The 13042-nt window shown below is 39.2% G+C and overlaps 1 protein-coding gene across 2 annotated transcripts in view; it reads left to right on the top strand.

Annotated features, from left to right (window-relative positions):
- The first annotated feature begins 12608 nt into the window (after positions 1-12608).
- FSHR (follicle stimulating hormone receptor) overlaps positions 12609-13042 on the top strand; it is a 91599-nt gene continuing 91165 nt past the window's right edge. For both annotated transcript variants that reach the window (XM_085542739.1, XM_015856891.3), the window contains exon 1: positions 12609-12734. The gene's annotated coding sequence lies outside the window, so the exon portion shown is untranslated. The remainder of the gene's footprint in view (positions 12735-13042) is intronic.

Here is a 13042-nt window from a genome sequence, read left to right as displayed (position 1 = left end):
GAGATCATTTAAAGCACATTAATATATACATATTTAGACTAGTTCTTCCCCAAATGCTTTACTTTAAAATTCATCTGACATTGATTGATTGTCTCGTCACACAGTATTGTGAGATCATTCTGCTGCTTGTCACAGTCGGTTTTCATTTTTAGTACTCTGAATAATTTTGAATCATGAAGAAACTTTGCCATCTTACTATTAATTCCTTTCTCGAGCTTTAAATATGTTGAAGAGGACTCATACAGGCCCACAGTTTTGATGTGTTATGAGAAATGACTATTCTTATGCTTTATGTTCTACCTTTTAGTAAGTCATTAATCCTGTAAAGGACATTGCTTGTAGTTCCATACAATTTAACTTTTTTAAGAGCCTTTGGTGAGAAGCCTTGTCAGAACCTTATTGGAAATCCAAGTGGAGCAGATCAATCGAAGTGGCCTCATTCCCATTTATCAACTCTTTCAGCAATCCTGAATACCCTCGTGAGACATGACTTTGTGTCTTGGTTCTTCTGTGTTGTATTTATTTGTGTGTCTGCTACTTCTTCTTTTATTATAGTTTTTATCAATTCACTTGATATAAAAATCAGATTTACTGATCTGAACTTTACTGAGTTTTCCATTAATCATTCAAAGAAAAACTTGGCTCACAAATCCATGCGTTTCTACTGAAGCTTGTTTAAGCAGGGAGTGCTTTCATACGTGATTTGTTTTCAGGCTCTTACTGAAATATTAGTATCTATTCTTTCCTAATCTTAAACCTTCCTTGGTTACATTTCAGTTTGAGGCAGTCAATCTGACTTTTCTCCAGGAAAGAAATGATCCAGTGTGCCATTTCTCTTGCTTCCTATCAAATAGTGAAATAATGGATTTCAGAGCTCTGATAAATAGTGACCATTTGCTGCTTCTAGAAATTGTTTGGAAGACATGCTACTACTGATGCACTCTTTTGGAAAACTGTCTTTCCTCTTTATAATTTCATCTGTAAAATTCCCTTTTGTCTGTACATATCACTATATTTAGATTTGATTTCCTAACATGCACTTTCCCATTTTCTTCAGCTGAAAGCAGCTTCCCATTCTCAATTTTTTGGATTTCTCAGAAGCGTGAATGTAGTTTCCAATGTGATTTATTATCTCCCTTCCATTCTTCCACAAGTAAAATGAAATGGTTAATAGTACTGATGTGTGAATTATCTCTGCAAGGTGCTCAAATCAATTCTGTGTTGAGGGATTTTTGCTCCCCCCTCTCTCTAGAACCTCAATGAAACCCATCAACATGGCACTTGGTTGGTTTTTTTTAAAGCATTGCAGCCTGAAGTCAGCACCACTGTATCTTCAGAGCTAGTTCTACCTGAGCTGGGTAGATTGAACCTTGGTACAGTGCATTTTTCAGTCTCCTCTCCTGCCAGGTATCCAAGAGATGCTGTGTTGGATGTGCTAAACATGGTACTCACAGTTCACTTCATGTGTGCGCTGATGTCTTCAAGTTTCCTTCCAAATGCTCATGCACATTCTGAAATCAGTGTGCCATGAAAGCATCTGCACAAAAGCACTTGTTATTAATGTGCCTCGTTTATTTAGCTATTAATATGCCCGGTGCTGCTGCTGACATCAGTAAAACATCTTCTAAACGAAATGTCTGTTTAGAAGTTGACTTTGCATGCTAGTTCATTAGCTTGGAAATAATGGGAAGGAGAGTTGGAGGGCACATAACTGTCTGACTGCATTGATGGCTTTTTCTTAAATGTTGAGAAGGTGAGTCTTTAAGAAAGTCTTTGTCAGGAAAGTGTAACAATTGGTGGCTGAAGGGGGGAAAGATAATATTTTTATAATAGAAGGTTTTGTCAGCAGGAGGCAGACGAGATTGGACCAACAGAGAGATAACTGAAAAAAAAATAAAAAACAAAAAACCCACACCAAACTAGGTTTTATCAACAAAATACTTAAAGACAGACAAAATATTGAGCTTTTCTCTGTAAATATATTTAAGGTTCACTTTGTTCACCATTGGTGATAGCAATTGCCTTTTAGGTAGGATGTTCCATGAAGTGCCATAAGACCTTTCTGATGAGGTGCCCTAGTGCCTGCTAAGTCTGCGCAAGGCTGGACCATCTGGGACAGATTCTGATTTTACACCATTCAAAACACTCAAAGCATTTAAGCTGCTGGTTTCTGTACTAAACACAGGGAATGTATCCGCATAGTTAAACAATCTTCAGGGTCAATAATCATAGGCCTAACTTAATTTGTGAAGAAACATACAGATATAGAAAGTTGTTCTAGCAAACTACATTGTGGAAATAAAAAATATCTGGCTTTTTAATATTGCAGTGTTGAACTACATATTTAGGAGAAACTCTGTCTAGCACTCATATCAATTGCTTTTTAACTCGTTAAACAGTCTTTACTGTTTAAGTATGGTTTCTGTAGTCTTGGTTTTGCTTGGCATTGATGTCTTTCCATTTTATAGTTATGACATTTGTTAGGCTATGTATCAGTCTTTATTACTTCTATCTATTCGTTTCAGTTTCACCTTTACAAGTAAAAGACTATTAGGGTTGGAAGAAATCTTTAACACATTATTTAGCCTTCTTTTACCTGCAATAAAAGTAATTTCTCTACTGTAGATGATCTCTAATCCATGGATAGCCCTATCAAGGATATTGCCTGGATATTATTAGAATGCTTGATACCTTATTCCTGCTGCTATATATGGCTGCCATTATTTCTCTATCTTTTCAAGCAAAAATTTTATGTGAATCACAGAATTCACATAAGGTGTTGGAAGGGGCCTCCAGAGAAGGACCAAAGCAGGTTCCCTACACCAGGTTGCACATGTAGGCATGCAGGCGGGTCTTGAATATCTCCATGGAAGGAAACTCCACAACCCCCCTGTTCCAGCGCTCCATCACCCTCACCATAAAGAAGACCTTGCGCACATTGGTGTGGAACTTCCTATGCTCCAGTTTCTGGCCATTTCCCCTTATCCTGTCTCCACACACTGCTGAAAAGAGTCTGGCCTCGCCACTTTGCCCCCCACACCTCAGATATTTATAGACCTGGATCAAGTCCCCTCTCAGTCTTCTTTTCTCAAGGCTAAACAGACCCAGTTCACTTAGCCTTTCTTCATAGGGGAGATGCTCCAGGCTCTTCACCATCTTTGTGGCCCTCCGCTGGACTCTTTCCAAGAGATGCCTCTTTTTTGTACTGGGGAGCCAGATGAGGCCTTACCAGGGCAGAGTAGAGGGGAAGGATCACATTCGACCTGCTGGACACACTCTTTTTAATGAACCCCAGTATGCCATTGGCCTTTTGGCCACAAGGGCACACTGCTGGATCATGGCCAACCTGTCATCCATCAGGACACCCAGGTCCTTCTCTGCAGAGCTCCTCTCCAGCAGGTCATCCCCCAGTCTGTACTGGTGCATGCAATTATTCTTCCCTAGATGCAAGACTCTACACTTGCTTTTGTTAAACCTCATCTGGTTTCTTACTGCCCAGCTCTCCAGCCTGTCCAGGTCTCATTGAATGGCAGCACAGCCTTCAGGTATGTCAGCCAATCCTTCCAACTTCATATCATCAGCAAACTTGCTGAGGGTGGCCACTATCCCCTCGTCAAGGTCATTGGTGAAGATGTTGAACAAGACCGGACCCAGCACTGACCCCTGAGGAACACCACTAGTTACAGGTCTCCAGCCAGACTCTGCACCACCAATGACAACCCTCTGTCAGCCAGTTCTCAACCCACCTCACTGTACACTCATCATAACTTCCTTTTCTTCCAATTGTCTGGAGATGGCATCCAGCACAAGCTGTTCCATCACCTTTCCAAGGACAGAGGTAAGGTTGACTGGCCAGTGTTTATAGATGAATGTTCATAGATCTGAAAGTACATTTCCTCCTGAGCAAAAAGAAGAAAAATTCCTGTTTTCCATAGTTTTAAACACTATTTCTGTTCTACATCAGTCATTTCTATTCCAGGCTTCTAGCTAGAATGCTGACTTGTGGTTGAAATAGAACTTGAAGATAACATTTTTTCTTTATAAGCTACTGCTTTCTTTTTTTTATCTTCTATGTTTGTTTCACATACTTCCAAAACACATTCATTTTTAGTAGTTAAGAATTTTGAGGCCAAATATTAAGTATGCATTAAAAGGTGGGAATAATTCTTGCTTTGGTTGGATATTCTTTTTAGATTCCATTCATTTAAACTCCTTTTCTGCAGGTCTCTTGCATATTTAATACAATGATCAGAATTTTTTTGAAATGTAAAGGAATCTCACAAAACTTTGAAATGGTTTCATTCAACATTAAGGTATGTGGAACAGCCATCACTTGTCTCTGTCTTAGCCAGTGTCTTTCTCAGGTCTTAAAGGCAGAACTTTGATACTCTTCTTTTGCTGCATCTGGAGTATTTCTCTAATCATGCATCAGTGGCAGAATATCAATGTCGAGATCTGCAATGCAAAAGTCAGAGAAAAAGAGACACTAAAAGCTAGTACAAAAGCTACTGTAGCTGTAGAAAGTTTCCATCAGTTTATATTAATAAGCTACCTGTGTGGGGAATTAAGATACTAACCCATCAGCTTAGGATGAAGCGTTCTCAGCAAGTCCTCTCCTTTCCTTGTAAAAGACATGATACAAGGAACTGAGACATGATACAAGGAACTGGGCCCGTCTTAAGATGGTACCACCACCCAGTGTCCCTAGTACTATAAACCCTTTCCGTTAAGTTAGTAGGAACTTTTATGAGTCCAGAATTCTTCACACTTACTTTCATCATAATACAAATAAGCACAGAATGGCAATGTAGAGAAAATCAGACAGGTTATTCTTATGGGAATACAGAACAGGTTGATTAAGATACTCCAAAATTTCTGTTTATGGCTGAACTCAAGGCTTGCCTGGAGGATTCCCACAAAGCAGAACAAGCACTGTGAGTTTCAGAGTGCTGCAGAACCTAACGCTGGGCTGATAAGCAGCCCATGTGAATGCATACTTGGCTGGCAGCACCTCTTCTTGGAGAGAGGCAGTAAGCAACTTCCAGTGTTTCCACCCTGGCTGTAGTCTGTGGAGTTAGTTAGTATGCTGCAGCTGTGCAGATTTTCATTTCTGATAAAACTTAGCCTGAGAGGTATTTGCTGATGATTGTCAACAATCAAATGAATTATAGATGATGTTGGTAAACAAAATGCTGCCTTGATGAATGATGAGTTGGCTATACTATGACATGACTGCTAAGTCATTCAAAGCACTGATTAAACCCATTACAGTAAAATAATCACCATCCATTACCTTTAATGTCGTGAACTGACAACCTAGTTAAGGCAGCTGATGGTGTCAGCAAAATGATTTGTTGGTCTTCTTGCCCAATGACAATAAATCACTTCGATAAATCAATGAACAGTAGCAATAAAACAATATATTTTCATTTTTCTTGACATTCAATTACAGAGTGTGTATATGGACTTATTCTTAAACACTCAGTGATATGGCAGGATTCAGCATCCACCAGCAACTAATACATACAGTTGTTGAATTCTAGTTTTGTCCAATCATCTTTTTCCCTTACTGTTTTTTTCTTCCTGCTGTGTCTCCTGTTGTGTGATGCACCACTTGTTTTACACAGCTAGATTTTCTTATGTCTAAAAGGCAGAACTTATAATATACCTTTCACTGAATCCAAAGAAGTTTCATCTTCTAAAGATTTTAGAGATACAGCTCTTTTTTCAAAACCTGAAGGATAATAGTAACATTCTTCATTTTTCTTCTTGCTTGTAATGCCTCCAAGCAACTAAAGTTCATAATTCGGCTTATGGATTAGGTGAAAATTGAACTTGAAATGCATTTGGTCAGCCAGAACAGAATCCAGACTTCTGTGTTGCTTGTTGATGAAAACTATAAAACCTAACTTAGATGGTGGCCAGAGTCTTCCTACTGTTCTGCCATCACCAGGGGCATGCCAATCTGTCCTTTTAAGTAGGCAAAGAGTATTGGGAGTGTTGGATTTTATTTCAGAAGAGTATATCAGTATCTGCCTATTTCTCTGTCTCTTCACAGATATGTTTGTGTGTGTGTGATATTAAAGTTTTGGTTATGTACTGAATTTCAACTGAAGCAGCAGTTTCCCTGGAAATCAATTATATGTTCCTTGGCAGTTATGAAGGGCAAGGCTGAAATTATTGAGTACTTTCATAGAAAACATCATGCATTTTAAATAAATGTTGGGAAGGCTGAAATCCTTCTTTATTTATTTCAGACTAAGAGAAAATTTGGAGTACATTAGCAAATTTTTACTGAATTCCTTCCTCTGACCCACCCATTCACACACGCGTACACTGTACCAGATCTTAAGGAATTCAGAGGATATGAATGCTTTATGTAGTTCAAAGCAATACTGGGAGGGTAATAATAAGACACAAAACAAAATGGCTGTGGATCTTACTTCTATCCTGAGTCTTCTTGTCATTTTTGTGCCCTGTGTTCCTTTTTGGTCAGACTTGACTTTTTTTGCTTCACACTTGCATTGTTCCAGCAGAAACAGATCTCTTTCATGTATGTGTAAGGATAAGGAGAAAGAGTTCTCTCTTTTCCTTGTACTGTAGCAGAGCTTGAAAAGAAGAGCACTGTCTGAAGAAGTAGGTAATGTATTGCATCTGCATAGACTAATACTTAGAAGTACACCAAAAGTTTCTTAGCATCCTGGACCTCATCTCTAGTGGTTGAAGTAAATCTCAAAATATGCATCAACTCCTAGATTTCTAACCTTCTTTTTAATTATGAAAATATGAAAAGCATGACTGATATGCCTTTCTGTGCTGCTAACCCGGAGACTTCACTGAGGTGATCATTTGGGATGGTATGTTTTCCCATCGTCAGATCCTGTGCAGCCCATCAAATAGCTGAAAATAAGGTTCAGTTTTCATTTACTTCTGGACCTGACTCAGTTCAAAGTAATGATTTTATGTGGGATCCATTTCTTTTAGCACTTGCCTGCAGAAAACAGAAAGATCATTGTGGGGATGAAACTTTTTCAATGTGGCGATATAGCATATGAAAGATTTTCTCATTTCTTTCTAAAAATGGATCTGTCAGTAGAGAATGATTGGTCTCACTGGACATATGGGCAGTTAGAACAAGAGAAGCTGAATGTCACTAAGGGATAGTAAAAATGAACTGTTTGACTATAAATTATTTTTATGTCATATTTAGATTCAAGTATAGAAAATGCAAGTACTTGATATGAGTTATGTAGCAGACGCCAGAATGTGTCATGAAATGTTCCATTTTTTGATGAGAGTGAACATAGTGGAGACCCTGCATTGACTCTGGAGAAGAAATAAGTTGTTGGTACTTATTCCAGAAGTATTATCTGCAGCAAACTGTTCTGAAATTACAACTTTCAGTACACCGTGGGATATTTCTTGTGTAAGTTTTATTAAAAGATCATTTGAGATAACCATCTTCAATTTGGTTCTGTAAAATCTCAGCAGTTGCTCAGAAAACAGGTAGTAAAGCAGACTGCTGTCCTGTGTTGAACTGCCTGTCTGTGAGATCTGTAAAAACAGTTAAAAAGACACAATAGGAGAGAAATAAAGGTAGAAATAGGGATTTTTGTTGGGAAAAATAAAAGCTTTTTTTTTTTTTTTTCTCCAAGATTTTCTGGCCTTCCAACTCAAGATGTACCTGTATGTTCAACTTCATGATCTTTTCTATGAACTATTTAGCACACCTGTGCCTTTTCTGACAAAGCAGAGTGTTTAGATGTGGCTAGTTTGTTTTTTTAACCATGTATGCTCTCAAGTAGAAGCTAACTTCTTTGGGCTCTACTGGAGCTTGTTTGTATTTGTCATACTTCCTCAAGTGAGCTTCAAAACTGCCAGGACAAGGCTCAGCACACAGCCTTGACACTAAGCTTTCTTCCTTGCTAATGTTGCAGTTCTTGATTGCTGAGGAGGCTTTGACTTGCCTGATGCCACAAGGAGTTACCATCTCCAATGGGAGAAACACACCGGCTGGGGGGAAGGTATTTTGTATTGCAGTTTTCTGGCTTATAGCACATGCTCCTTAGGCTTCTCTGATTTTAGCCTGGTTTGGTATGCTCTGTGGAATTCATGCTGTTAACCAGTCAGTACCCACTTGTGTCACACAGCTGTCACTCCTGATCCTGAAATTAGAGAAGGGGATTGGGCTCCCTACTACCCCTCCCTACTGCTGATGAAAGCTTGGACAAAAAGCTATGGGAGGGTAGACTCAGGTCTTCTTTTATTCCAGCTGCACCTGATATGCAAGGCCATTGGCCTCCAGCAAAGTAGTGTGGCTTTGAGTCAAGGCAATGCGTAGAGGTGAGCACAGTGTTTTAGAGTCACACCAGAGAAATTTCATACTGTCAAAAGCAATTTTATCTCCTCAGCTCCAGAACAAAGATGAGATGGAATTCATTTTTAATGTGAATCAGTGTTTCCATCTGTATGAGAAGCCTTAGGTCATGGCCTAAACCAGTGATTGAACACCTGGTGAAAGGGTGTAGCCAGCTCTGGGAGCACAGGTGCAAGCAATTCCCAACAGGTGCAAAAAACCCTTCCCTAACCTCATTTAAGGAATGGCAGCTGTAGAGAAAGGTTTTCTACTTGGAGGTCATCTCTTTTGGAATGTTTAGTGAGTCCTGACCCTTGGAAAGAGGTAAGCAATTTCTTTGACAGATTGTGATTACTACATCTTTTGGGTGATCTGAAGCTGGTTTAAAGCAACTGTATCTGCTGTCTCCTACTCTTACACCATATTGGACTTTTACTAGACTATGCACTATTTCAGGTGGCGTAGATACAGCCTATTTAAGAGGCAGTTTTCCCATGGAGAGCAAGAGTATCTGTGGAGCATTTTTCAAGCAAATGCTCTTCCATGCCTTGTTAAAACTGCAAAGCACTGTGAGAAAATTGGTGATGTGCGGTAGATAAGCTTGAGCACTAAGCTGGTAATTTCTCTGTCTGAAGAGTTAAATAGTGCTTTTTCAAGTGAAGCAACAACTTTTTGTATTTTTGATAGCTGAATTCTGAGATAGGTGTGTTATAGTGGTATACTTATATACTGTATCTTTGGAAAACATTTATCACTGAGTACTGGTGGGTGTCGGAGAAAACCAGCTTGAAAGAATTGCTTGAATGAGGCAAAGAGGTGAGTTGTTACCTTGTTTCCTTTAATATTTCTAGAGACAGGTTCTCAATATTTCTGTTACTATGCTAGTGTTAAGAGTATGTTTTGTATTGGTTTAAATGTGTATTTCTATATAGATATTAGTTTTTTAAGTAGCTTGTAAGTTGCTGGTCTGAGTAACTTTCACTCTATGCATGTGAGGAAACCCTGTTAGATGATACTCAAGTTTTCCTTTTGTCAGGAAGAGATGACTTTATTAACCTTTTTAAAACATCATTGATAAGATCCTTGCCATTAAGTAGGTATGCTCTATCCCAGTCAATATTGATCTGTTTGTAAAGCTGGCTCTGCAGCATCTCACTGCCATCTCTGTAAACACTTTTATAAAAGCCTCAATATCTGCTGGATTTCTTTCAAAGCTGCTGTAGAATTTTAGAAAAAGTCCTAATTTACTAAGAGAGCAAATATTGGAAGTTCCCCCACGTACGTTCCATTTGTGTATTGGCTGAGTCTGATTTAATTAGGATCCCTAATATCACTTCCCAAAGTACATCTGATCTTCCTTGTGGCTGAGGGAAATGAAAAATGAAATATTGAGACCGTGCAGTTCCTGTCATGCAGCTCAAAAGATGTAACAAACCCTAGCTGATCCCTCCAATGCTTCACAGTGTTCCTGCATGCAGCTCAGAGAAAACTGGACAGTTTTGGTGTGCTGTGTCACGTACAGTTTGAAGGCGTGCTCCAGTGCTGAGAATATTGCAGGGAGAGGAGAAGAACATGCACATCTAATTTAAATAGCTCTCAGAAGTGCTTTCCTTTGTCTTTGACACCTGCCCTAGAGTAAATGCAGCACACTGCTAAATAACATCTTGTCACAAAGACCAAAGCAATGATTACGCTATGACTAGGTTCGTAAGGCAATTTTGTTTCACGCTTGTCTACTAAGGTACAGGCAAAAATGATCTTTCAGGAAGAGAATGAGAGGTTCTTTAAGCTGCGGGGCTTTTGTTTTTTTAGTATCTTGCCATTGAAACCTCCCGAGTGTTCTACTGCAGTCATACAGTAATCATATTATTATTTTTAAACAAATAAAAGGCTTTCTCTTTGTTAGCAATGCATTGTGTCCCAATTCACAGCAGTTTGTCACAAATTTCCCATCTTTTTTTGTCAGCTCAGCACATGGTGTTTGTAAACTGATATTTCTTATTTATTTATCTTTGTTGAGACTGGGGCTGTTGCTATTAAGAGCATTCTTACTGTGTTTTGCTGGAGGGAGGGAAAAAAGGTAAATTTTACACTTCATCAGTTCGCTGTTTTGATTAAAAGGTAGAAGTCAGTCACTTTATTTCCTTATGAGGCTCCCTCACTTGGCAGTAGTCTTAATTCATGCTTTCATTTCTCCTATAAGGGTGTATTCAGGGCTGTGAATTTGGTGTATATTGAGAATCCCATCAGAAAACTAGTATTCAAATCAAAGATTCACCAAAATATTGTTTAGGCTTGGAACAAATTAATGACCAAGGGAAAGTACTGAGATAACCAAAGTAATATATATGCATGCATGTAGGTAGGTACAACCTTTCCAGATGTTCTCCAGAACAGCTTGTCTATTAGGTCAGTGTTGGAGTGTCTCTGTTAATGTACTGTAGGACCACACTTACCTTACCCATGGAAATAGCCAGTTGATTACTCATACTCTGGGAACTGCACCACATTCATGTTACTTGTAATAGTCCTGGGAGCCAGATGCTATTTACTCTAAGTGGAGAACAAGGGAGAAGAGTCCTTTCAGAATATGGAGTGAGCTCTCTCAAAAATAACCTCCAGCAAATCTGTCTGAATCTGTGTCAGATGATCCTGACATCACTTTTTGCCTGCAGCTGTACTGCTAGAGAACTGTGACCTGAATACCCCAGACCAGCATTTCTTGCATCAGTGGAGGGCTTAATGGGTAGAACTTTAACGACATCAAAGTTTGCAAACCAGAGCAGCTGAGGCATGGGCACAGTGGCACAATGTCCTGCTGAGCCAACCCAATAACTTAGTAGGGCACTTGTGACATCTCTGACTACTAGTATTCATTTATCAGAGCCTGGAGCCCATCTTCCCTGTGTTGGAACAATGTTCTCTGTGACAGAGCCCAATGAACAGCTGTTGCCAGAGTGGGCGCACCACAAGGCTCTGCTTACAATGAGAAAGCGTTACACTGACATTAAATGAATTGCTGGAAGAAACAGACTGAAAAAATAGCCCCATCATTTTTATTTTACTTGGGGGAAGAATTTCATACAGTGAGGCTTTCAATCGGTGGGATAGATAATAGTTCTGTGGCTCTGTGTTGCCTTGTTATGTAGCTCCATGGGAGACTGTGCCCCCTCAGTTGAAAAAAAAGAAAAAAACACCTCTTTCTGCAGCCTAATGAACAAACTCCTTCACAGTGTGTTCCCCCAGCATATGGGGAGAAAAAATGTCTCAAATTGAATATATTGTTAGTGTTCCCAAAGTGAAAGGGAATAAAATATTTTGTTCCTGAGATGTAAGACTTTAATTTTTTTTATCTCCTATTTTGTTGTCCCCAGGAAAGGATCTGTTTTCTTTTGTAGGAAAACAAGTTGTGATCAGTAGAACGTTATCTCCATTTAAAGAAATGCAACAGTATATTCCCTGTCCTCACATTAACCAGAAAATAAAAATATTTGTTTTCTTTTTCTTGACACCTCATTCTTCAGTGTATTCTTTTTCCTAAACAATCAGTGTGAGATATGGTATTTGTGTTATGGTTTTCTGAGGAATGTGGTTGGTGCTCATGAAGGGGATAGGTTGGGACTGGGCATGGAGATCTTAGAGATCTTTAACACCCTTCGTGATTCTGTGACTGTACGATTATAATATTTTTGTGGGTTTTTTTCCAAGGTATTTGGTATTTACAGGTATTTACAAGTGCTCAAGGAAATTCAGGCTTGGGGTTAGGAAAATATGTCATGTCCAGACTGATGTGCAGTGGGTATGGAAAATGGAATATGGATGGGTGTGTGTTATCCAGTGGGATTCTGTTGCTGATCCAAATTTCTTGCACTTTTTTTCTGATCATGAGTTGCATCAGCACAACAGAGAGCTAATTCTACTTCATTTTCACTCTATAGAATCATAGAATGGCTTGGGTTAGAAAGGACCCTAAGGATCATCAAGTTCTAACCCTCTGCCACAGGCAGGACCACCAACCTCCAGACCTGGTACTAGACCAGGTTGCCCAGGGCCCCATCCAACCTGGTCTTGAACACCTTCAGGGGTGGAGCATTGACGGCTCTTCTGGGCAAATATCCCACCCTGTTACTACTAGCATATGAAAATAAAATTCAAATAACCAATTGAATGCACTCATGGCAGAGGAGAAATACAGCAGCTGATGACTGGGAAAGAGTTTGATTTTTCTTTTTTTTTCTTTTTCTTAAACCAGGTAACATGGATTGTTTTTCACCTGCTTTGCTCTGGAGGTTAAATGAGATGTACTGAGCTCTAAGTAGCAGCACAAGAGTAAAGAGGACTGGATCTCTCCAGATTTCCATACAGAAAATCTCAACAGGTAACAGAACATCACTGTTTCATATATATGTTTCATATTGCTGTTGCACGTGTATTCGAACTCTGTGTTCTGCAAATGCTCAATTATTTGTGTTACTATGTTCAACTACAAAGGCTAGCTCTTGGGAACTGTATTTAAGAGAGATTTCTGTAATAACTATTGAGAACAAGTTACTATGTGGTGTAATGAGAACTGTGTGTTACACCAAGAGGAGAAGTTCAAAGTCAGCGTGAAGATTTCTGTGACACCCAGCTCTGCATGTTCTCTGGAATACCATGCATGTTCCCTGTCATACCAAAGACCTGGCA

Source organism: Coturnix japonica, chromosome 3 (genome assembly GCF_054131305.1).
Source record: "Coturnix japonica strain WE chromosome 3, WE-NBRP24, whole genome shotgun sequence".
In the NCBI taxonomy this organism is placed as follows: domain Eukaryota; kingdom Metazoa; phylum Chordata; class Aves; order Galliformes; family Phasianidae; genus Coturnix; species Coturnix japonica.
Note: the sequence above shows the minus strand (reverse complement) of the source record. Positions and strands in the feature narration are given on the sequence as shown.